Below are 22,294 nucleotides of genomic sequence, written 5' to 3' on the forward strand. Positions count from 1 at the left end.
CATACACAAAGCTCTAAAATATTCCCTTTTCTCTCCTAGATATACATATACTATGAAACAGTGAATGATTTGGAACTAGGTTGACCCTTACTAAATTTAAATGCCAATAGTAGGTACATAAAATAGAATGGAATTGAATACTTTAAAAGTTCAGTGAATGCAATGTTTTTGAGGGCATGAACTATTTTTTCCATTTTGTATATGTATTCTTAGTACCTTGAACGTAGCATATGCTTAATAAATGTTCATTGAAGTAGGTTTGATAGTTTTGGATTGGACTAGATTGACTCTTCTTAATGTGACATAGTCCCTACAGTGAGTCAGGTTGCAACTCATTTATATCTTAGTGTTATGGTCTAAAAAGTGGAGGTTCCACATCTCCAAGGGGCAATAGGAGAATCCCAAGGGGTATCCAACAAACCTGGGTGGGTAAGAAGATGGGCTACATATTAATCTCCTTAGGATAGCTAATCATGAAATTTGTCTTCAATACAATTCTTTACCTTTCATATTCCAACATTTTTTCACTTTTCTTCCTCCTACCAGCTTCTGTTCTACAACCTCTGTGGAAGATCCCATCTCCTCCTTGCTTAGCTCTCTGGGGTAATATTTGATAAGAAAACTCCCTATTCCCTATTTTCATTTTCAGTGAAGAACAGGATGATAGATCACAGATCTTATTATCTTTCTTTTCAAGTTCATCCCTTTACTCAACTTCTCTAAGAGAATGCCACCATTCTTCAGTCACCCAAGTTCAGAATCCAACTGTCATCTTGGAATCTTCATTATTCCTTATCCCATAAATTCAAAGTTGCCAAATCTTCTTATTTTTACATCTGATATCATCTCTCAAACTTGTCACCTTCCTCTGCTCACAAAGAACCTGATTTAGGCCCTCATCACAAGCCTGGCTTATTGCAATAACCTTCTCACTGTTGACCCAGCTTCAGGTCCCTCTCCTTTTCAATCTATCTTCCATAGAGTTGCCAATAGGATTTTCCTAAAGCACCTATATGGCTATGTTACTCCCCTATTCAATAAACTCCTTAGGTTCCCTATTAATCTCAAGATCTAATAAAAGATTTGTTTGACTTTTTGAACCCCTTCAAAATCTGACTCCAACTTTAATTTCTAGAGTTATTATTTATTATTCCCTTCTTTAACTCTACTGTCAGTCAAAACTGAATTTCTTGCTGTTTCTCATTCATAAGCTCTTCAGTCTCTTCTCTCCTTTCTTTGATATTACCTCTCCTTTATGCCCAGAATGCATTCACCTAAGGTTCTGAGGACCTACAGGATTCAGCTCTTGCACCACCTCTATCTTCATGAAGTCTTTCCTGCTTCCCTCAACTACTAGTTAGTGTCTTTCCTTCCATAACCTTAAATATATTTTATTTTGCACATATTCTATATAGCCTGATTTGTGTACCTGTCTCCTCCAACAGAATATAAGCTCTTTGAAAGTAGGTACTCTAATTTTTATCCTTGTTTCCTTTGCCTACTATAGTGTTTGGCACATAGTAGGTGTTTAATAAAAATATTGACTTAATAATTGCTAGAGAGAAGTTCCAAAAGAATAAGATCATAAAAACTTTTAAGGTTTTTTTTTTGAGGGATTAATCTCCTTGACTTCAACATTTACAAACCTAGCTGAATCCCTGAATTCATGCAACAAGTCATAGTAATAAATAAGATATTTATCTGGGAGGGAAGAAGATTGAGAGGAAATGTGCATAATATATAACAAAAATATTTGCAAAATTCCAGACTTAGATCTGGGGGGGGAAGTGAATATTTTAGAATGAAATACTCATTTAATAAGTGCTAACAGTAAGATAACATATACCAATATTTTCTACACAGAGATTCATTGGTTATCTCCTAGGAAAATTATCTAACTTAAAGATATTGTATCTCTTTCTTTTAAAATGACAAGTATGGGGCCACGTAGGAGATGCAATGGATAGAGCATCAGACCTGGAGTCAGGAGGACTTGAGTTCAAATCCAGCCTCAAACATCAAATACTTACTTAGCTGTATGACCTTGGGCAAGTCACTTAATTCATTGCCTTGCAAAAATAAAAAAAAGGACAAATATCACAAATTTACTATTTTTTTGTTTTTAATCTATTTTATTTATTTTGTTCAATTTTATCCAATTACATGTTAAATTTTTTAACATACATTTTTAAAAATTTTGAATTCCAAATTTTTTCCCTCTGTACTATTCTTTATCATCTCTTTAGAAGACAAGCTATATGATATCATTTAGACATGTGAAGTCATAAAAAAATTGGTCTTAACCATGTTGAAAAAGAAAACAGGTGGCGTAGTGGATAAAGCACTAGCCTTGGAGTCAGGAGTACCTGGGTTCAAATCCGGTCTCAGACACTTAATAATTACCTAGCTGTGTGGCCTTGGGCAAGCCACTTAACCCATTTGCCTTGCAAAAACCTAAAAAAAAAAAACCAGCATACACACACACACACACACACACACACACACACACACACACACACACAACCACTAAAAAAAGAGTTTTTTAAAAGTACCTTTCGGTGTTTACTCAGAGTTCATCAGTCTCTCTTTGGAAGTACATAGCATTTTTTATTATCATGAGCCTTTGGAATTGTCTTGGATCATTGTCTTAATCAGGGTAGTTAAAGTCTTTTTTAGTTGATTGTTATAACATTGCTATTATCATGTTGGTTTTTCTCATTTCATTTCACATCAGTTCATATAAGTCTTCTCAAGTTTTTCTGAAACTATCCCTCTATCCTTGCTAATCATTTCTTATAGTACAAAAGTATTCCATCACAATCCTATGCCACAAGTTCTGTCATCACCCAACTGATTTGTCAACCTTTTCTATGATAAGGGGCAGCTAGGAGACACAATGAATAGAGTACTAAAGTCAAGAAGATCTGAATTCAAATCTTCTCGCAGACACTTACTAGATATGTGGCAATTCTATTTGCCTCAGTTTCCACCATAAAAAAAGACAATACTGATAATAGCACTTACCTTCCAGAATTGTTGTAAGGCTCCAATGAGATGCTAATCATAAAATGTTTAAGTAGTTCCTAACATATAAGCAAGTGGCTGCAAATTAATGCTTCCTTCCTTCCAAATATGCTTCCTAACAAATATCTGCAAAAAAGTCTGACTTTATCTTTCCCTGCATAGTAAAAAAGTAAAAATTTTTACATTTTTACATTTTATATTTACATTACATTTTTACAATTTTACCAATTATTTTGTTTTTGTCACCTTTATTCCTCAATAAATTATCTTTCTCTTCACTATCGTCCCCCCATCCAACAAGTTAAGTTGTCCTTTGTAACAGAGAATAAAGTCTTTTCATGTTTTGTTTCTATAGTCATCATACTCATATCTTATATCACAGTAAAAATCCATTATATTCATGTTACACAATTTGTTTGGTCATTCTTCCAATCAATGAACATCTACTTTGTTTCAAGTTCCTTGTAGCAGTACAGAAAGTGCTGCTACATACAAGGTGTCCCCAAAGTCTTAGTAAGAAAAAAAAATCTATTGAGCTTAAATGCTATTAAAGTTTAAAATTGCACAATGACTTTGGGGACATGCTGTATTTGAACTGGTGCTCACGGAGTCTTTTACTTTTTGACCTCATTGGGGTAGATGTCTAACATTAAGACCTCTGGATCCAACTTGTTTTTAGTCACTCTACTAGCATAATTTTAATTTGTTTTCTAGAAAAATTTGACCAGTTCATAACTCCAACAAGAGTACATTAGTGTGTCTGTTTTCCCACACCCCTTTCAACTTTGATTATTCTCATATTTTATCATTTTTTCGATTTTCTTAAATTAAAAACTTAAGTTATTTTGGTTTATATTTTTCTTGTAAATGATTTGGAAGAATTTTCATATGGTTGTTAATACTTTGCAATTCTTTTGAGAACTATTTGTTTATATCTTTTAAGTATTTATTCATTGAGTAATAGCTTTTGTGTATATATTTGAATTTGTTCCCTATTCATCCTGAATCTTAGACAACAGTGACATTGTAACAATAAAATGAGAAAGTAACTGTTTTGTGGAGTGAGAAGAACGCATGCTATAGAGAAAGCATTTTAAAACAACTGTCTGAAAGTGTTTTCATCATTATATGAATTTTGTTGCTGGAAATGATGTAAGCATGTCCTCTGATCTTCATACTTTAAAGCCTGGAAATAGAATTTTCTGAACTACTCAAAAATCTTTCAAATGAGAAGTTTCAATGGGTTTTGAAGCTGTTTGTCAAAAATATAGAAGCACCACACCTTAAGTTTAGTCTGCAAGAATAACGGATTGGTGTGAAGGTAGATGGAAATTTACCCACTGAATTTTAACAAAAACCTTTATATAGGGGTGGCTAGTTGGCACAGTGGATAAAGCACCGGCCCTGGAGTCAGGAGTACCTGGGTTCAAATCCGGTCTCAGACACTTAATAATTACCTAGCTGTGTGGCCTTGGGCAAGCCACTTAACCCCATTTGCCTTGCAAAAACCTAAAAAAAAAAAAACTTTATATAACAGGTATATGGGGGTTGAAAAATGAGTCCCAAGATTGAGGAAGCACAGATAATGATATCCTTCTTCCATTTGGATTTGAATATCTTTGTGAGTTATCTTTTTCAGCTACAATAGCCATAAAAAAAATGTATCAAGGGGCAGCTAGGTGGCATAGTGTATAAAGCACCGGCCCTGGAGTCAGGAGTACCTGGGTTCAAATCCGGTCTCAGACACTTAATAATTACCTAGCTGTGTGGCCTTGGGCAAGCCACTTAACCCCATTTGCCTTGCAAAAACCTAAAAAAATGTATCAAAAATAAACAACTTAGAACTGTATACATGTGCAAAATTTTAAGTGCATATAAGAACATTTATAAGTACATAGAAGATGCATATGAAGGTGGCTGCTCATAGATCTGTTTTTTCATATATAATTTTTATTAGATGCTATGAGCAAGAATATTCATTATTTGGTGGCCAGGCTTCTGATAATGACATCCTTTGAGCTTAATAGGTCCCTGCATAAGACCCATATGCCGCTACTAAGAACAGAATTCAAAGCCCCAGTACACCAAAATTAGTCCCTGGTTCAGGGGATAGAGCACCTAGTCTGGAGTCAGGAAAACTCATCTTCACGAGTTCAAATCTTGGCCTCAGACACTTACTATGTGACTCTGGGTAAGTCACTTAACTCTTTTTGCCTCAGTTTCCTTATCTGAAACATGAGTTGAAGATGGAAATGGGAAGAAAACCTCAAACAGGGTCATGAAAAGTTGGTGAAAACTGAAAAATGACTGAACTATGACTATTCCTTACCCACATGATTCTTAAAGCCATAGTTCAGGGATCAACCCTTTATTCACTCTGTGCTATAATGTCTTCTTTTCTCAGAAGTCACAAATTAATGAAGACCCGAAAAAAGAAAATTCTCACCATAAAACTCCTTGGCACTCTCAGATGGCTTGATGCTAGAAATGGAGATGGTTTTATTTGTGGAATTGCTATTGTTGTTCATCTTTCATTCTCAAAGACCAAGGACATTGTTAGGACAATGTCTTGCCTTGTACAGGAAATGGATATGAGTGAGGCAGAACTGCAAAGGCATTGGCCTTAGTCTCTCCTCCAGAGTCATAAAAATCAAGTGATAAGAGAAAGGTCAAGATGACTAGTAGTGACCCAAGATATAGTAGGTGACCTTGATATTTCTATATTAAGATCTTTCCCAGGTCTCAGCCCAAGCAGTTTTTCTTAGACCTTTTAGATATGGTCAGCAAGGAGACGACTTAGACTTACATGTCCTTAGTCTCATATTTCTTGTTCAGAGAGTTAGTCATCTGGACAGTTGTACAACTTCTTCTAGTCCTTTAACATCTCCCTGCTATATTGCTGTATGTTTCTCTTGAGAATGCATAGGAATGAGAAGATTAACTGTCTAGGAACAGTCTAGTCACACCCTTTCATGAAGTTAGGTCACTGATCAAAATATCCAGGGCTCAAAGTCTTTCTCCTCTCTTCCCTACTGGAAAAGAAAAATTAGTGAAATTCTCCCCCAGATCCCATTGTCCCAGCACAGCCATTATCCCTCTTTCTTCAGATCTGTGGAATAGCATTCAATGATATATAAATGTAATGAAATTGTATAATGCCATAAGAAATTATAAAAAGGGTAGTTTCATAGAATTTGGGGAAGATTTTGTCAATGAAAAGTGAAATGAGCAAAAGAACTATACAAACTATAACACCAATATAGCAGAGACAACTAATTTTGAAAGACTGAAGAATAGTTATGAAAACAATGTCCCCCTCCATGACTCTAGAAGAACAATGAAGAAGTTATACTACCTACCTCTTGACAGAAAGGTGAGGGATTCAAGATGCACAATGAGATGTTTTTGGACACGGTCAATGCTGGGAATTGGTTTTCCTTGACTATGCATAATTTTTGAAATAGTTTTGTTTTCTTTTTTCTTTTTTCCAATGTTGAGATGGATAGGAGAGAAAATAAATATTTGCTAAATGAAATTATGAATTAAATTTTAAAAGAAAATCACACAAAATAAAATATCATCAGTTTTGCTACTGTGCACTAAAAAAACCCATCTAACTTGCAGTCAAAACTTCCTATATGTCTCCTATTAGAATGTGAATTCCTTCAGACCAAAAAATATAGTTTTTATATTTGTGTCTCTAGCAATTAGCATGGTACTTTGTACATGGGAATAATAGTAAAAGGACAGCCAGGTAAAATAGTGGATTGAGCTCTGGTCTTGAAATAAGGAAGACTCATCTTCATGAGTTCAAATTAGGCTTCAGATGCATTCTATATGTGTGACCTTGGGAAATTCATTTAGCCCTGTTCGCCTCAGTTTCCTCACTGTAAAAATGAGCTGGAGAAGGAAACCACTTTAGAATCTTTGCCAAGAAAACCTCAAATGGAATCAGAAAGAATTAGATTCCATTTGTTCTAAATGAACAAAACAAAAAAAGTTCAGATGCTTTTATACTTTTTTTTTAAAAAGGGGGGGTTTGCCTTTTTAGGAAGAAAAGGGTTGGTAAAAGAGCTAAATTTAGTTTAGCAACTGAGGTCAAAACAATCACAAGCAGATAACTTTGATTTGTAGCAATAATTGGCATTCTGATATTTTGAAATTTAGGAGTTCATAGGTATCAACGCAGAATAGTGATAATTGCCAAACCTAGGGGCAGGGAAGCAGCAGCTGGTAAACATCAAACTGTGTGCTTCTCTGAAAACTCTGTGTGTGCTTTTACACATAACTAAAAATGTGTTAATGACTTTCTATAAATAAAAGCAATGTCTCCATCAGCAACCATCGAAATGAAGCTTCCTTTTACACATCAAAAATCATTCCTGGTCCTTTTATTTCTAATGGGAAAAAACCACACATCACCTATATAGCAATAATCAGTTTTTATGTCTTTAAGGGCTTTAAAATTTACAAAGTGATTAGATGATCCAATGGTTCTCTTAACAAAAGTGGCCATTTTCATTCTGATGCTTCAAATCCTTCCATGATCTCTCAATGAGGATGTTCTCTCCAAGGAGCCAGAAAAGAATTCATCCAGGTTTTCTCATTCTGTATGACATTTTCTGAGGCTTCCTATAAATCCTCCAAAAAAGAATCTAATCTAATCAGTATTTGGTGGGGGGGTTGGCAGATTATGGCAGGAGGTCAAATCTGTCCTACAACCTGCCTGAGTTAGGAATTAATTTTATATTTTTACTACAATAAAACTTTATTTTAAATGTAATATTCATTCTTAGCTCATGAGCCACAGGAGTTGGGTTGGATTTAGTTATCTTTTTGTAGGGTTTTTGATAGTTTTGTTGTTGTGGTTGTTGTTGTTGATCACTGGGTTGGTTAGTTGGTTGATCAGTTGGTTGATTTTGGTTTTGTTTTTACCATTTTTCCAGAGCTCTTGGAATGACAAGGCTATCAAAGAACTATTTGCTGTTGCTCAGTCACTTTTCAATCATGTCCAAACTCTTCATGACCCCATTTCTTGGTAAATACTGGGTTGGATTGCCATTTCCTTCTCCGCCTCATTTTACAGATCAGTAAATTGAAGTGACATGCCCAGGGTTACACAGCTAGTACCTGCCTGAGGGCAGATTTGAATTTAGGAAGCTGAGTCTTCCTGATTTCAGAACCAGCACTCTTATTCACTATACCACCCACCTGTCCTACACTGTATACTCAGTGAACAAGTTGTCATCAGTTATCCCTTAGTCTTGCAAGATATCTAGCTCTCCTCCTTTGATGGCCAAACATTTCTTTAATAATGTATTCTATGCCACGTCTGCAAAATTCATCATTGGTAATAAAGAAGCAGCTTGATCAATCTTCCAAAGAATTGAAGATAAAGCATGTTTCCCACCTTTCACTGGAGAGATGGTTGACCAAAAATGTATGTGTATATATGACCATATATATACATATGCATAGATAGATAGATAGATAGATAGATAGAGATATGGTTGGCCCCTTAATATAATGCATAACTGTAGGTATTATGATCCACTTGCTTTGTCTTTTTTGGATGACCAAAACTCTTTCTAGTGATTATGGATTTCATCTGGAAAGCTCTGTATTCCAGGGTTTGATCCAATCAACATAATATCATTGACAAGCAAGAATATTTGGAGTAACTCATCATCTATGAAAAAATTTATTTTCCACTTGTAATATGCACTGGTCTTCCATACTGTTGGCAAACTCATCAGCAAGTAGAAATCTGTCTAGCACCTCATTTGGTACTTGTGAACAGAGCATCATAGATACCCATCAATAAAATAAAGTTGTTAAATTGAATTGAATTAAAAGTAGAAGAATCAGGATTAAAATTTATAACCTGTCTTTGAAAGGGAAACAAAATTTAAAATCAAGATTTTTCAATTCTGTCCTATCTTCTCTACATTTGTGATCCTGAGCAAGTCACTTAATCATGATGTGTTCTGGTTGGCCTTTGACAGAGATTTATTAAGTACTTATTATGTACAGAATACTTCTTGCAAGATAGAAAATATCTTCTATGTTGATTGATATTGACTGGGTTGACTAGTAGGTAATCAATCAGCGATCAATAAGCATTTATTAAATGTCAACTAGATGTAAGATGCCAAGACTAACTTGGTGATAAGACAAAAAGAAAACATCCCCTGTTTAAAGTTCTCAAAGAGCTTTAAAGAAACGACTCATTCATATATAATTAAATACCGAAAAGAAACTTCATGGATGTTAGAGCTCAATGGACTAAAAATAGCCACATCTAGAAGAGAGCACATCAGTTGGACTTTGAAGAAAGTTAGGAATTCTATGAAGCACAGGTGAGGAACAGTTCAGGTAAAGGGAAATCAACTGTATTAAAGACACAGAGACAGGAGATGGAATGTTATGTGCTGGAAACAGCAAATAAGTCAATATAGCTAGAAGGTAAAATATGTGGGGAACAGTCATTGGAAACAAACCTGAAAAGGTAGACTGGAACCAGACTATGAAGAGCATGAAATATCAAACAGAAGAATATGAATTTTTAAATATAGAGGCTATTGGTAAATACTGGAGGTTTCTAATCAAGGGAATTCTATTGTCAGTGAAATGCTTTAGGAACGTCCCTTTGGCAGTTGATTAGGGGATAAATTAAAAGGGAAAAGAGATTAAAGGCAAAGAAATAAAATAAGAGGTTATTGCAATGTTTAGGTAAGTAGTGATGAGAACTTAAACTAAATTGTGGCTAATGGGAGTGGAAGTGGAATGAGTGAAATTGTAGGAATGGAATAATTAAGGCAACAATGATTAGATATATGTTGTTGTTGTTGACATTGTTCAGTCATTTCAGTTGTATCTGATTCTTCTTGATCCCATTTGGAGTTTTCTTTATTTTCATGTATAATGTATGTGTGTGTGTGTGTGTGTGTGTGTGTGTGTGTGTATTTCCCAAAAAGATGCAGATAGTTTTCAACATTCATTTTTATAAGATTTTTCTCCCTCCTTCCCTTCTCTCCTCCCTCTCCTTGACAACAAATAATCTGATAAAGAATATACATATAATTATGTCAAACATATTGCCATATTAGTCATATTGTGAAAGAAGAATCAGGACAAAAAGGGAAAAACCCATGAAAGGGAAAAACCCCATAAATCATAAAATGAATTTTTTAAATGGAAAATAGTATGCTTTGGTCTGCATTCAGATTCTAGAATTTTTTCCTCTGGATGTGTATGGTATTTTCTATCACAAGTCCTTTAAAACTGGCCTTGATCATTGTAATGCTGAGGAGAGCTAAGTCTATCAAAGTTGATCATCACACAATGTTGCTGTTAATATATAGAATGATTTCAGGTTTTCTTGGCAAAGACACTGGAGTGATTTGGCGTTTCCTTCTCCAATTGGATCTATACAGTGAGGGAAGTTAGAGTCCAAGTTGTAAACCTGAGGGACTGAAAGGATGAAGGTGTCCTAGCTAGAAATGAGAATGGGTGGAAGATTTGAGGAAAAGATAGAGTTTTGTTTCAAACATGTTCAGTTTGAAATGCCCACAGGACATCCATCTGGACTATCTAATAGGCAGTCTGTGATGCTGGACTATAGCATATGAGAGATCTAGACAGACACAGGCAGGAACAGAGGAAGGGAGGGAACGATAGGGAGACAGAGAAGGGAAGGAGGTAGGAAGGAAAGGTGGAAGAGAGAGACAGAGACAGAGAAAGTTGGAGAAAGAGGAGAGAGGGAGGGAGGAAGGAAGAGAGACAGACAGACAGGAAGGAGAGAGACAAAAAAAGAGGAGGGAGGGAAGAAAAGAAAAAGGGAGAGAGACAGAAACAAAGGGAGGGAAATGGGAGAAAGAGACTGAAAGGGGGAGAGAGGGAAAAGGGGGTAGCATGGAGAGGGGAGGAGGGAGAGAGGAGGAAAAAGAAAGGAGAAAAAGAAAAAGGGAAAAGAGAAAAGAAAGAGACAGAGACAGAGAGAAAAAGAGGGGGGAGAGAGAGAGTCCTCAATCTTACAAAATTTGCATGAAACAATATAACAGTCTCTTTAAGAAGTACAAAATATTTTTCAAGCATGAAAATAATCATCAGTATAAAGAAAGAAGAGAATGTTATTCATTGATTTATTTATTTGTTTAAGATAGTTATGTATATATTGATGTGTTAATGTCCCTCAATAGAATGTATACTTCCTGAGGGCAAGAATGGTTTTTTTGCCCTTCTGTGAATTCCTATCAATCAGTACAATTTCTCGTACAGAGTAAGAGCTTAATAAAAGTTTGTTGATTGATTAATTAATTACCTGATTCCCTTTATTTTTGAACATTTATTTCCTACTTCTCATTGAAGAACAATTATTAAAAGGGAGAATCACAGAAATAGTTTATATTTTGATATTTAAATCACCACATAAGATATGGAGCTACCTTCTTATTGCATTCCCTGGGCCTCCACATACATACATACATATATATATATACATATACATACATATATATATACATATATATATATATATATGTATATATGTAGTGAAATTCCCTGGGCCTCCATATATATATATGTATGTAGTGAGAGCCCACCTGATGGCAGCCATCACTCTGAGTAAGCCACTTAAACACCTCAAAACCTCCAGCAAGTCTCAAAAACTACAAGTTAGAAACCAGTTTCTGAACCACATCAGTAGAGGAAATTTCCTTATAAGTTCCCTAAACCAGTGAAATCATAGTACCAAAAAAAGATGCAAATATGAAATTTTTGCATGAAAGTTATTAAAAACTTGCTCTGAAACCCAAAATCAAACCCTTTCTCTGGAGTCTGAGTCTCCTTACCTGTGAAACAAAGTAGTTGGATGATAACACTTTTTTTTAGGTTTTTGCAAGGCAAACAGGGTTAAAGTGGCTTGCCCAAGACCACACAGCTAGGTAATTATTAAGTGTCTGAGACCGGATTTGAACCCAGGTACTCCTGACTCCAGGGCCCGTGCTTTATCCACTGCTCCACCTAGCCACCCCTAATAACACTTTTCAATGTACTTTGCAATCAGTCATTTCCTTACAACAGCTGGAATATGTAGCAGTAAAAACAACATTCCCATAGCACTTTAGCTACATACATGCTCTAATCTGAGCCTCACAACAACCATGAGTAATGAGTACTGTAAGTAATGTTATACTCACTTTTTAAGTGAAGAAGTTTGAGGCTCAGAGGGTTGTGATGTATAAAGTCCAGCACTCTATCTACTATATTAGTATATTTATTTCCATTTTTACAAATAAGAAAACTGATGCTCAGGAACTTGCATAGGGTCTCACAATTAGCAAGTGGCATTTTCCATTATATTTTTTACAAAGAAATATACCACATTTCTGAATGAATTCTAAAATCCTCTCTTTGCTCAAAATTCTTATGTTCTATGATTTTCTTCAAAAATTTAAGTCTATTTCAAATAATATGTGGGACTTAAAAGTACTTTCCAAGGGGCAGCTAGATGTCAGTAGGTGTGGACTTGAAGTCAAGAAGGCCCAACCTCAAATCTTATCTCAGACATGACCTAATTGTGTGACTGGAGACAAAGCATAAACTGCTGCCATTTACCTTGGTTTCCTCTTCTGTTAAAAATGAGGATAATAATAGCCTTTGTTTCCCATATTATTGTGAGTAACAAGTAAGATAATACTTGTAAACTACTTTGCAAACCTTAAATCATTATAATTATTCCTTCCATGACTTGGGGGTTAGGGGCACAGTTACCCCCAACTCAATCTAGAAAATCCAAGTAAAAAGTTTTGGACCTCCTTTTGTACCAGAGAAAAAGTGTGCATTTTTTTTCTTTTTTCTTTTATGGATTATTTACAGTACCTTATTGTAAAATTAAGGTTAAGTATTTAGTCATAGGTTATGTCATCTGCTGGTTTTCACATGTCATCTCCAGATCCCACAAAACTCCCCAAAAATTCTCATTTAGCTTCTTATGGTGACCCAAGATATGTCAAATCCACTATGGGGAAAGTTGCAATGTGGAAGAGATACCTCTTCCTACCCCCCCCAAAAAAAGATAGACTTAAGGATTCTTCTTGTCTTTTTTTCATGGCTGACATGGGAAGGAACATCCACATGCTTGTGTTCCTTGTACCATATTGTATCTCCTACAACCTAGCTGCATGAAGATGTCCTCAGGTAAAGAGGCTAACCTGAGTAGTTGCTTTCCTCATGAATTCACTCACTTCTACTGATAGAGTCAAATTATAAAAAAAAATGTGAACTTAGATTTGTACCACTAGACCTGAATGGGGGGCAATCCTTGGGGGGCTCCAGTAACCTAAGAGACAAACAATGAATACCCATTCATCAAGGACTGGTGATTCATTCCTCCCAGATAAGTGAAAACTCATTCTTTGTAATGTGAGCTCTTTGAGAGAACAGATTGTTTTATTTCATCTTTGCATCCTTGGCACATAGTAGGGACTTGATAACTGCTTGTTGATTGGTTATAAAAGCTCTGACAAATGTAGTATAATTCAATATGCTGATTCTCCTGTGTGTCTGAGTTATTTTGCAGAGACTTTACTGTTTCTTTGGAAGCTTGCTTTTCAGCCTGGCTTGTTGGCTTAATAGAGATCTTCCTGGCCAATCATCAAAGACTCCTACAAATTATTTGCTATGGAGAAACCAGATTATTGATGATTTTCCTTGTGGTGGGCTCATGGCCACTACCCAAATAATGAGATTTGGGATTAAGCTAGTAGAGTTGTCTATGTCTAGGTACCCAAGCTTCACAATATTTTGTGTGTTTGTTGGAGAGAAAGAGCAGAAGGAGGGGGTAGCATAGTAAGCCTAGCCATGACCTTTACAAGAAGTTAGAACAAGAGAGAGAGGAAGGAGATACAGAATGCATGCCACTTCCAGAATATGCCAAAGATTTAAGGATTTGCATTTCATCAAACAGTCTATTTGCCAGAAATCCTGGTAGAATGCTTTCCATACCTTGGCCAACTGCCCTAATTTAAAATCTCTATCCTGGCCCTAGGATTTTCCATGTCCATCTCAGTCTTTTGGATTTGGCATTCCTAAGAAATCCCAGCTCCTAAGGTAACCCACCCTCTTTTTTAACTCCTTTGGATACCAATTTGAATCTTACACTTCTTTTCCTTAGTCTGAGCTATTGCATAAACTCTTACATTTGTCAGTTCCCTTTAAGGGATCATAATAATTAACTCATCATCAGAAGCCCTGCCTCATTTGTCCTTCTCAACCTCAATTCCAAGTAACATAGAGAGAATGCCCTGGATCAACAAATATTTATGAAATGTAGTGAACTTCTATTTGATGCAAAGTATTTTGTGTTTTAGCTATTTATTTCTCCTGTTATAAGAGTCTGAACTACTCCTCCTCAACTATCATCACCCTTATCCTGAAAATCAGAATAAGGCATGGGGTGTTTCTGTTCTTTCTCTAAAGTAAAAATAAACAAAGAGAATCTTGGTCAAATGTAACTAAGTCTAATCACTTTGAGAGTAGGCATGTCTGAATTAGAGAACAGTGAGATAGTATATAATAAAAATCAGAAAATGTCACAATTGCAAGGAACTTCTGCAGTCATTTATTGCAATTTATGCCTGAACAGAAATTCTCTCTATAATCCCTCAAAAGTGGTCATACTCTCTCTACTCATATCTCCAGGAACCAGGAATTCACTCTGGAGAGTCTTCACAAGTATTTTTGTTGCTTTCAAGGACATGAGGTAGCTCAAGCTAAGATAACTAAATATAATCAATTCCCCCACATTTAACTTTTCTGGTTCAAGCATTCACATAACTTTATTAGTAAACTAATTTTTACTATATCTATTATCATCACCCAGTAGAGAAGAAAATTAGAGGTAGAGGCACAAATTTGTGGAGTGGCTGCTATCCTAAAGGGTATATGATTTCAAGCTGGTGCATCCTTCAAAATCTCCTATGTCATCCATTAGCTATGAAGGTCAGAGTGTCAGAGATGATGTCTAGACCTCAGCAATTTTTTTTATCTTCCAATAGCAGCAACCAGAATCCCTACAATCTCTCCCTTAGTCTCCAGAGGGTGACCAAGGTAGAGGGATTTCTAGCAGTGTAGTATACAGAACAACATGCTCACATTACCATCTGGCACAGTGGAAGGAAGATTCAAGCTTAAAAAAAAACCAGAAACCTTTTAGTTTTAAAGAATTGAATTTGCTGTACAACATTTATGGTACTGTAGACATAATGTATTATAAAAAGTGAATATTGTCTGAAATCAGTTTGTTTGTTTTTTTTAATTGACACATTAGCTCAAAAGGCCATAGAATTCTAGAGAATTACTAGCGAGAAAAAGAAAGTTTGACGTATTACTAATTTTATTTTTTGTACTGCATTTTATGGGCTATTTCATGGTCACTATATTAGAAAAAAGCACATATTATCATAATTAGTGTTTTGTTATAAAGAATCATATGCAGAGAAGTATATTTTTGCAATCACTAGTGAAAGGTTACAGATTGGGGTGATTGCAAGAATGTAATACTCTGTTTTCCAAGGGCTCAACATATCAGCATTCATGGTTTGTTCATTTACTTTCACACCATTTCTTAGTAATGTTATCCCATGAAAACTAAGGATTAATTCTATTAATTAATTCAGTTAAACAAATACTTATCAAGTATCTCCTGTATGGCAGTCATGTAGACCCTAACTTCAGGATGTTTATATTCTGAATTATCAAAAATTCTGAATGATATTCAGAATTTGAATTGTAGAATTTGCCTTTAGAATCCTATAATATATGTCAAGAAATCTAACCATGGAATAAATGTCAATAGGGCTCTGTAGATTGACATTCCTAATAAATAAGACTTGCCTTGTATTTCCCCTGTGACTCAGTTTCCCAAACTGAGATCCATATCCAATCTGTATAGAAATGTCTGCAGCTTCCTCTCTTTCCCCAGGTGAGATGAATGAGGAGGTAAGAGTGTTTGTTATGCAAGGAAAACTGCCAGAAATATAATTGACATTGCCAAGTCATTGGTGATAGACTAAGAAATATATGATGGAAAAATAAGCAAGCTCTTCCCTTTTTCCTGATGTGCCTTTATTTTGTTCCCTGGTGTAGCATTATAAAGTCTCTTCACTAGAGAAATTATTCCTTGAGACTGAAGGAGCCCTGTGGCAAATAGTCATAGCTGAGCTTGAGAGGACATAGAAAAGATCTCAGCTGCCCTGTCTCCTCTGCCCTGGGAGCAACTGACACGGGGGGGGGGGGGGGGGGTGCTCTTTTGTGTTTCTCTCTTATATTTTGGTCTAGGAGGTTGACCTTGGTATCTTTTTTCCCCAGCTAATTTTATATATATAGTGATGATATTTTTCCTAATTAACAAGAAAAGTGGAAAACAAAACTTTAAATTTTTGTTTCATGGGAATCATATAATTAATAGTTATAGACAATCTAAAAAACTAGTTGATTTTAGTTCTCTCTGTGCCATTTCTGCCATTCCATTACCATCAGTACAAAAATGAAAGAGAATCTTACAAAATTGAAGATGATTTGGTAATTTTCTTTGTTTCATGAGCTGCCATTTGCAAAAAACTATCTGTTAGTGACCAATCTACTCATTAAAAGCCTGTTCTTGATGTTGAGTAGAGTGAACTGTACACATTAACAGCAACATTGTGCAATGATCAGCCATAATAAACTTAGCTCTTCTCTGTGATACAGCATTCAGACAAATCTGAAAGACTTGTGATAGAAAATGCTATCCACATCCAGAGAAAGAATTATGGAATATGAATGCAGATCAAAGAATGCTATTTTGACTTCTTGTTATTTTTTTCTTTCTTGTGGTTTTTCCCTTTTTTTCTAATTCTTCTGCCATAGTGTGACTAATATGGAAATATACTTATCATGATTGCACATGTGTAACCCATATCAGATTGCCTGCTGTCTTGGGAAAGGGAGAGGGAAGAAAGGGAGGAAGAAGAATTTGGAAATCAAAATATTACAAGAATGAATGTTGAATCACTTGTACAAAAATATTGTACAGCAGCCCTGTTTGTGGTCCAAAGAACTGGAAATTGAGTGAATATCCTTCAATTGGGGAATGGCTTAACAAACTGTGGTATATGTATGTCATGGAACACTATTGTTCTATTTAGAAACCAGGAGGGATGGGAATTCAGGGAAGCCTGGAAAGATTTGCATGAACTGATGCTGAGCCAGATGAGCAGAACCATAAAAACATTGTACACCCTAACAGCAAAATGGAGGTGATGACCAACCTTGATGGACTTGTTCATTCCATTAGTGCAACAATCAGGGACAATTTTGGGGTATCTGCGATGGAGAATACAATCTGTATCCAGAGAACCAATAGTGGAGTTTGAACAAAGAACAAAGACTATTACCTTTAATTTAAGGGAAAAAAAATTATCTTACTATATAATTCTGCTATCTCTTATACTTTATTTTTCTTTCTTAAGGATATGATTTCTCTCTCATCACATTCAACTTAGATCAATGTATACCATGGAAGAATTGTAAAGACTAACAGACTGCCTTCTGTGGGGGGCGGGGGGCGGGGGAAGGAAGATTAGAGGAAAAAATGTAAAACTCAAAATAAATAAAATATTAAAGAAGAAGAAAAAAGAATGAATCTTGAAAACTATCTTTACATGTAATTGGATAAAAATTAAATAGTATTAAGTAAAAAAAGAAAAAATTTTAAATAAAAATAAAAGCCGGTGTTCCTCTCAGGGAAAGTTAGGTAGTTCAGTAGAATGACTAGAGTGCTGGAATCAGAAAGACTTACCTTCCTGAACTCAAATCTGGTCTCAGACACTTACTAGCTGGATGAGCCTTGGACAAGTCACTTAACTCTCTTTGCCTCAATTTCTTCATCTATAGAAAGCTAGAGAAGGAAATGACAAACCACTCCAATATCTCTGCCAAGAAAATCCCAAATAGAACTGTGAATGGTCAGACATGACTGAAAACAACTACACAACAATTAAAGTTCCTCCCATATATCACTCATTCTTTGGGTCTTTGCTTAGTCTATTCTTTCTCCACCCATACTTCCCCCTTAATTTACAGAATACTTTCCATCCTCAGATCTAGCTCTTAGAATTCCAGGTTTCCTTTTAGAGTCAGCTTAAACCCAGAACTTCTAAAAAAGACATTTTCCTGATTCCTCTAGTTCTACTATGAGATTGTTTTACCTAATAGTGGTGTCTAGGTCTCGCTTGAACCTTGATTCAGACTTCTGATTGATTCCATGGAAGGATCAAAATGTATGTATATATACATATATAAGTATTTCAAAAATCCATGCAACTCCCAGTCATAAGTAATGTTACTAACAATAGTTTCTATTTTTATAGAGAGGCAGCATGACACAGTGGGGGAAAAGTTGGCCTTAAAATCAGTAGGATTTGGGTTTCAGACCTGCCTGATCGATACTGTATAATTATACAAAATTCACTTAATCTTTTAACATCTGAAACAATACAATACTGTAAACAAGTGCCTAGCAAGTATCAGAAGAGGGAGTTACAGTTCTATAAGAGATACAGTTCTGTAGCTCTGAATGCACTCATTTGTTTTTTAGGATTTCTGACTTACAAAATACATATAGTATCATTACATCACTGTGCAAAGTATCATTTGATATTCATGATATCCTAGTAAGGTAGAAAAGAGAGACACCATTTTAAAGATGAGTAATCTGAGATTCAGAGAGGTTAAAAGAAGCTTGCCACTACCCTGGTGCAGTCCTTCCTTACCTCATACCTAAACTATAATAATCTGATTATTGGTTTGCCTACCTTGAGTCTCATCCTACTCTAAACCATCCTTCATTCAGCTGTCAAATTGATTTTCGTAAAGTGCAGATCTTACCATGTCACATTCCCAGGACCTCGACCTCAATAAACTCCAGAAACTCTTTATCACTTCCAGAATCAAAACCAAAATTCTTTGCTTGGCATTCAAAGACCTTTCAACCTCCTCATGTACCTTTCCAATCTTCTTACACCTCACCTCTCTCACACACTCTTCCATCTAGTAACACTGACTTGCTTACTGTCTGATGAACAAGAAACTATTTTTTGGCTCTGAGCATTTTCTCTAGTTTTCTCCCATCACATATCCAGGATGCTCTTCCTTTTCATCTCTATCTACTGGCTTTCCTGGCTTCCTTTAAGTTCCAACTAAAATCCCAATTTTTTTCTAGGGAGACTGTCTTAATCCCTCTTAATTATATGGCCTTCCCTCTTATTTACTTACTATTTATGTTGTATATAGTTTATTTGTACAGTTAGGTGATACAGTGCCAGCCCTGATGTCAGGAGGACCTGAGTTCAAATCGAGTCTCAACACTTGCTAGTTGTGTGACCTTGGACAAGCCTGATTGCCTCATGTCTAGGGTCATCTCCAGTTGTCCTGAATCATATCTAGGCACCAGACTCAGATGGCTCCTGAGGGAAAGTGAGGCTGGTGACTTAGTACAGCACCCCCTCACTCAAATCAAATTCATGTGCTTGACGCAGCATCACCTCCCTGATGTCATGGAAGAGACCTCAGAGACCACCAAATCTATCTCCCTTTCTTCAAAAATGAAGGACAAATAACATCAGCAGCAATTCATTTGTATATATTTAATTGTTGTCTCTCCCCACCCCCAACATATTGTGAATTCCTTGAGGGCAGAGACTTAATATAGTATTTAATATCAACATAGTATAGACACTTATTAAATGTTTTTAAATTAAGTTCTTATGTGGCAGGTTGGTATTAAAATTCAAATTTTCCAGCTTGGAGTCTTCTTTCTACTCTATCACACATTCCTCCAGGTTTAAAAATTCTTTCACAAAATAATAATAATAGTAACTGTCATTTATCACTTTTAGGTTTACAAAATGTTTTGTGTACAGGCTCTCATTTGATCTCGTGAATAATCTTACAGGATAGGTATTATTAGCAGGCATTTATTAAACTCCTACTGTTTTCCAAGTATTATGTGATCAAGATACAAAGAAAGGTAAAAACAGCCCTTGCTCTCAAAGATTTCACAGTACAGTAAAAGAGGTAGTATGTGAATGATAAAATTAAGTTCATGTAAGATATGTATAGAGTAGAAGAAACAAACTCAGAGGAGAAGATGCTAGCATTATTGTATGAGAAGAAATAACATGGCACAGTAGAAAGAATGATGGATTTACAGTCAGAGAACCTGAATCCCAGATGTGCTACATTTCCCTGAGTGGTGTTGAGCAAGTCATTACCCATCTCTGGGTCTCAGCTTTCTTATCTATAAAATAAATTGGTTAGACTTGGTTCCCTTCTTCTATCTCTAAATCTACGATCCCCTGGGAATGATATGAGCAGAGCCAGAAGAACATTATACACACAAACACCAACATAGGCCAATGATCAACTATGATGAACTTGTTCATTTCAACTATACAATAATCAAAGAAAATTCTAAAATATTTGTGAAAGAAAATACCATCCATATCTAAAGAAAGGACTATGGAATTTAAATAAAGACCAAAGCTTGTGATTTTCAATTTTTAAAAGTCATTATTTTTTCCTCTAATTTTTTTCTTCCATTTGGATATGATTCTTCTTTCACAACATGATCAATATGGAGCTGTGTTTAGCATGATTATATACATAGAGTCTATATTAGATTGTTTTCTGTCAGGAAGGGAGAGGAAACAGAGGGAGAAAAAATATGTAAAACTCAAAACCTTGCTAAAAATTGTAGTTGAAAAAACAAATAAGTAAAATATTTAAATTTAAAAATAAATCTTCAATCCCAGTTATACAGATAAACAAACTGAGAATCAGAGAGATTTAATGACTTCCTTAAGCTGAAAACTGGAAACTGAAATAGAGGATCAGGTTTTCTGACCCTCACCCCCCTCTTCTAAATCTCCTAGTTCACTTTATCTGAATTCAAAGCACAGGTCTTGTTGAATTCACTGTACATCTGTACACCTTGGAGGAAATGGTCCATGGCCTGGTAGATCTCATACTCTAACTCTGGCTGGAATGTCAGAGAGAAGTGTCACTTTGGGACCATGAAACCCCTTCCTCTACCTTCTCTTTACAGTCCAATTCCCAGGCTATGTTGAAATTTCCAAGTTGCTCCTTAATACATTTCCACTTGCTTGGTGGTGCTGGGAGGTTTGTCACAGATCATCTGTGCACATTATTAGATACACATTTTGCCTCTCATTTAGAAACTGTCTAGGCACTGGAGGGGAGAGGCACAGCACCCCCCAGAGCCTCTAGACAACTTTCACACAGCATAACTTACAAAGGGGCTGCTTCTTTACCCATGAAAATACCAGGGGAGGAAGGCAGGCCCCAGGTGGCCTGTTCGAAGAGGATGGGTATGAGAGACCCCTGGGGAGTCACTGCTCCCACCAGAGAGCAGGCTTCATTCCCCAAGTGGGATTTCTCTTCCAAAGACACAACAGTCACCTTACTACCATCTGGCTGCATTGGAAAAACACATGAAAAGTACAAAAACAAATAGGATTATTTTTGAGCATAGAGAAAACCCTAGGATCTTTGTCCCTGACATCCCTAAGGTGATAACACCTATACCAAGGGTATTCCTTTGCTCAGGGAGCTATCCTTCTACAATGATTACTCAGATATCAAAAAAATATTGATCAAGTTGTTATTAACAAAAGAATTATTTGAAGAAAATATTATCAGTGGAGTGATAAATGTCTGAGCAAGAGTAATAAAAACATCATGTTGTAGTAGATAGAAAGTTGGCCTCAGTGTCAAATCCACTCTCACACACTTACTAGCTATTTGACCCTGAGCAAGTCATTTAAGCTCTTATCTGTAAAAGAAAGGGAGACAGATTTGGTGGTCTCTGAGGTCTATTCCAGTTTTAAGTATATCATCCTATGTAATTCTCTAAAACTACAAATTACAGAACAAGGGGTAATCTGAATTAATAGAGTTTTCTCCCTGGGAATTCCCCACACTACTGAAATCATAAACCTGATCCTCAAAAATAATTTATTTGAAGAACATTTATCCTGTTTCATTGTCTGACCAGCTTTTAATTTTTTTCTTTTTAATTTCTAAAATAATTTGGATTAGAATCAACTCTTTTGGCTATTGAGCATGGGTTCAATAATTAACAGCATGATATTGGATGGGTCAACCTAAAGTTTCAACTCAGGGTGTATAGCTGCTTAAAAAGAAACAA

The 22,294-nt window shown here is 35.7% G+C and overlaps 1 protein-coding gene across 1 annotated transcript in view; it reads left to right on the plus strand.

Annotated features, from left to right (window-relative positions):
- CA10 (carbonic anhydrase 10) overlaps nt 1–22,294 on the plus strand; it is a 668,840-nt gene that overhangs the window by 586,116 nt on the left and 60,430 nt on the right. The gene's annotated exons all lie outside the window — the stretch shown is intronic.

The sequence above is a fragment of the Macrotis lagotis genome, chromosome 2, assembly GCF_037893015.1.
Source record: "Macrotis lagotis isolate mMagLag1 chromosome 2, bilby.v1.9.chrom.fasta, whole genome shotgun sequence".
NCBI classification, from domain to species: domain Eukaryota; kingdom Metazoa; phylum Chordata; class Mammalia; order Peramelemorphia; family Peramelidae; genus Macrotis; species Macrotis lagotis.